General features: G+C 36.5%; 1 long non-coding RNA gene across 1 annotated transcript; it reads right to left on the bottom strand.

Moving 5' to 3' along the window:
- Positions 1 to 282: 282 nt before the first annotated feature.
- Positions 283 to 2,100, bottom strand: LOC127096568 (uncharacterized). Its single transcript, XR_007792720.1, has 2 exons — positions 1,294 to 2,100; positions 283 to 1,183 (listed from the first exon to the last, which is right to left on the bottom strand). It is a non-coding gene; the product is annotated as an uncharacterized LOC127096568 (long non-coding RNA).
- Positions 2,101 to 4,434: the final 2,334 nt, after the last annotated feature.

Below are 4,434 nucleotides of genomic sequence, written 5' to 3'. Positions count from 1 at the left end.
AATTTTAGAAATCATTCAATCTTTTTTCATATTGATTTTAGGAATGCCAAATTTCATTTTATTTCATATAAAATTGAGTTAAGTTTATTCATTTGGAAATGAGCCCATTCACCATTTTTTGTTTTTCATCTTAAAAATCAAACATGAGTCCACCCATTTCTTTTATAATACAAAATTGTGCTAGCATTCATTAAACCCATGACTCAATCATCATTACCAATCCAAATTACCTAAACCAGTTCAAAATCCACAACCACGTCTAATCCAAGATAAACATCCAAATTATCCACGTCCAAATATCCATAACCATATCCACATATTAATTCATAACACAAGCAACAATCCACTTTTACACATCCAGATTTTCATTTATCCATGTATATAACCCAAAGCCCAATTAGGCCCATTTGTACATACCCAAATCATACCCAAATAAAGAAAAAGGAAACAATTGAAAAAAAAGGGCTGCAAACGGTACCAGCCACACCAGCTGGAAAGGCAAAGACTACGCAGCAAAACGCCAATTGCAGTGCAAAGCAACCAACGCGAAACGCAGGGATTGATCCAAAATGCTAACAACCATAATCCACCTACAACATAAATAAACTTGCAAAACAAAGAAAACACCTGCAGGAAATTCATATGATAAACTTCATGGATGGTATTGAATCAATTATTGAGGACGACTTTCGGTGTGGTCACGAATGTAACTTAGAAGCTAAACATGATTATGAGGAATCCAAACAAGTTGTATGCTCTCTTTGTCATGACAGTAATTCAAGACTTCCATTTTCCTTTTGAAATCTAATCTTGCCATAACAAAAGGAAACCCTCACCAAACAAGATCCAACCAAGAAGATTATTGCTAAGGGAAGGGACCAGTTCCTTCAGTGCTCATTCTCTCATCTCCTAAAACCATGGCCGGTGGGTTTGATAACGTTGCAACAAAGATAGTTGGTATCGAGGATGCTATCATTCCCATGTTTGAGCGGCTTTCTGGCACATCAGGTCCTCACTCTTCGAACCTTAGCCGTTGATGGAAATCCTATAGAATTCTTTTTGGAATATACTGGTTAATTCACTAACTCACCATCGACGGTCTGGAATGAGACTCCAAGAGGTTTCTTGTGCATAAGACCTGTGCGGATGATTGAAGATGTTGTGGTGCCAGTTCCTCGTTTCACTGCAATTTCAAAGAAAAACAATATAAGCTCATCAATAACTAACAACCTAACGGCCTAACCGAATTCACAATCCCCATCTCTAACGGAATATGTAACTGCCAACTCTAACCACTGCTATAAAACATTCATTCAGTTTCCCACTGCAAGAGGATTGGATCATACTAAACAGAATCTTCAAACTCCAAACTTTGATCTTCATATTCAACCACCATCAATCACCAGAACCTGGAATCAATCTTCATCGCCAACACTTCACTCTTCATCTCAAGCAATATTGATCGGCAATGCCCAATAATCGCAAGCTCTACTACGAAGAACAACATATCAAAGATCTCAGAGAGAGAAGTCACGAAGCACGGTTCGGTTTTCACATCCACCTCAATCCCAAGAGGTTTCAGAAGAAGATTGGAGGAGGAATCACATTACCTTTTCTCTATTTCAGAGAAACTGAATCCAGAGCTTCAAAATCGCTTCACCGGTACGTTCTTCATCTTCTTTTCATCGCATTTGAACTCGTTTTAGTAACGCCGTTGTAATTCGGCACGATCAAATTCGATAGTCGGACACTTGCTTCATTGAATCACGACAAGAATGATTGAATGCGAGATCAAAAGGAAGGATACATCGGTATGACCTGTGCCAGAACTTGATTGACAAAGAGAAGGAGCGAAAGAAAAGGCCGAAGTATGACGACAACGCAACGCCAGAACGCGACTTCGGAACGTAGCTCGTGGAGGATGAGGCGCCGTTTGTTTCTTCTACTCCGCATCTTTCCATCACCGCCCATCATTTTAAGAAGCGCCGATTGACCTACTGGGTCGGCGAAGGAGATGGATCCAAAGCCCACCATCACTGCATCACACCGTTTTTTTCTGCATTGCGTTTGGTAGTTGGGCCTAGAAATGGGCCTCCCATCAGGGGCCTACACCCCCCTCTATTGTTAAGATCCATGATGTTATTAGTAAAGTTCTATTATCATAATTTAATTAGGGTTAAATTAGTTAGTAAATCTGGATTAGACTATAGTTAAGTTCTTGGCAATTAGAGGTTTAGAGATAATTAGATATTTTAGGATCTAATTAGATGAGTTTTCTAGAATCCTACAACTAATTAGGTTTACTTGGGATTAAATCTTGTTTAGTGTAGGATAATTAATTTAATTAGAATTTTAGTTTCACTTTAGATTCTAATTAAGTTTTAGAATATTTGCTCAATTAGAAATATTAGGTTTTGTTTTTAGAAATATTCGTAATTAGGTTAGGGGATTAGAATTTAATTGTTTTTAGAGAGTAATGGTCTTTTAGAATTTAATCAATGTAGCATATTTTCTAACATTTAGAATTTGATTACATTGTAGGCATAGTTAGATTTTAGTTAGAATTTAATCGGTGCTTGTAATTCAATATTTTTGTAATTGACCATTTTACCCCTTAAGGGTTATTTTGATATTTTAACCATATAGTCACATGTTCCTCTAGGAGTTTTTCCATAGAATTTTTAATCAAGATTTTTAACCAACATTAACATGCTCCCTTAGGATTTTCAACATAGGTTTTAATCAACTTTGACCAATTAAATCCTTTTAATTTGTATAATCCCACAATTTAAATTGAGTGACCAAAAGACCCTTGGTCATTTAATAAGACTTTTCTTCTAAAGTTGTGGAGCTCGAAGCCTCAAGTCAATATCTTCAATCAAAGCATCCTCAGTCATACCAAGCAGCGAATTATACAAGATAAATCAAAGGTCAACACTTGGTAAATACGATTCAAATTGTGCGAAACGAGCCTTAAGTAATAGGGAATGATGAGACGGAGTCTCTCCTGTCCTCTCTAGAAAGACTTTGAGTATGGGGCGTAGTCCCCAAATATTCAAAGTGTTCGCCCCTATTCCTAGACTTTAGTACAATACGAATCGATTAAACTACCAAGTCTTCTTCATACAAGGCAACATCAATACAAGGATCAACTATGAAGATTCTTCACCAATAACTTGATTTTATCTTATTTTTTAGAAACATTTCATTTTTATTTGACATAGTTATTTTAGTTTGATTTTGATTTCAAAAAAATATTGAAGGGTAAATTTGGCATTATTGAATATTAAAAAACCTATATTTATGCTATATATACTGTCATTGGCAAACGGAAGAGGAGACAACAAGAATACATAGCAGCGGCGCCTACCTCAAAGTCCATTCGTCTCCCCCATTTTCAAAGAAAACCTAGTCCAACAATACAGAGACAAGTGTCCACCCCTTTATCCAAATATTGCTCTTTTCAATTCATGCATATATGAAATGTGAGGACAACAAAAAATGACAGACAAAAAACCATCATAACTCAGCCATAAAAAAACTCCCACCTCCATCACAATCATCACCCTCTTCATTTTTTTTTCATGTAGCCTTTATTGCCATCAAGAAACACTATACGAACCTAACTCAATATCATCACTATCAGTACTTGAACTCAGTCATACGTCTTCATCACATCACAACAACATATTGCAACCACCAGTTTTACACCACACAAACCACTGTTCACGATGTAAATCAACTGATCCACAACCATCCAAACCACACACGAACGCAGCCTCACCACCATCTCAAAACCATAACATCCACTGTAGGAATCACCCCCAAAACCTCCATGTGGTTTTCCACCGAAAACCGCGGATCCACTGTTGGTGTAAGCCCTAGAGGCCAATACTTTTGGTACTTGTATCGAATTATTTATTAATAATAAAAGGCTTTTTCTTTATTATATTTGTTTAATAAAGTCCCTAGAATAGCTAGTCCGTTTAATGTATCAAGTATGACTTAATCATGAGATCACATTAAACATAAGAACACTATTCTTAAAGTGTCCGTAATCGAGTTTTATTGTGAAGTGGGATAACATTAAAGCATGAAGACTATTATGTTTATAGACTGATGATCACATCTCATGGATCATGGATAAGGAGTTATCAAGTCTTAAACATAGGTATGAATATTAAGAGTAATATTTATACTGGATTGACCCGCTATGAGAATACTATATAGAATGTTATGTAAAGTGTCATAAGTTATTCTCATGGTGATAATGGTGTATACCACCCTTCAACTTGAAACCACTATGGACCCTAGATGTAGAGTCGAGTGCCTTATTGCTGATCAAACGTTGTCCGTAATTGGATGACCATAAAGACAGTTGATGGGTACTCCACGAAGCATGCTAAGGGACATGAGTGACCTAGATGGAATTTT

This window comes from Lathyrus oleraceus, chromosome 6 (genome assembly GCF_024323335.1).
Source record: "Lathyrus oleraceus cultivar Zhongwan6 chromosome 6, CAAS_Psat_ZW6_1.0, whole genome shotgun sequence".
Taxonomy (NCBI): Eukaryota; Viridiplantae; Streptophyta; class Magnoliopsida; order Fabales; family Fabaceae; genus Lathyrus; species Lathyrus oleraceus.
This window is presented reverse-complemented; position numbering and strand designations above follow the sequence as displayed.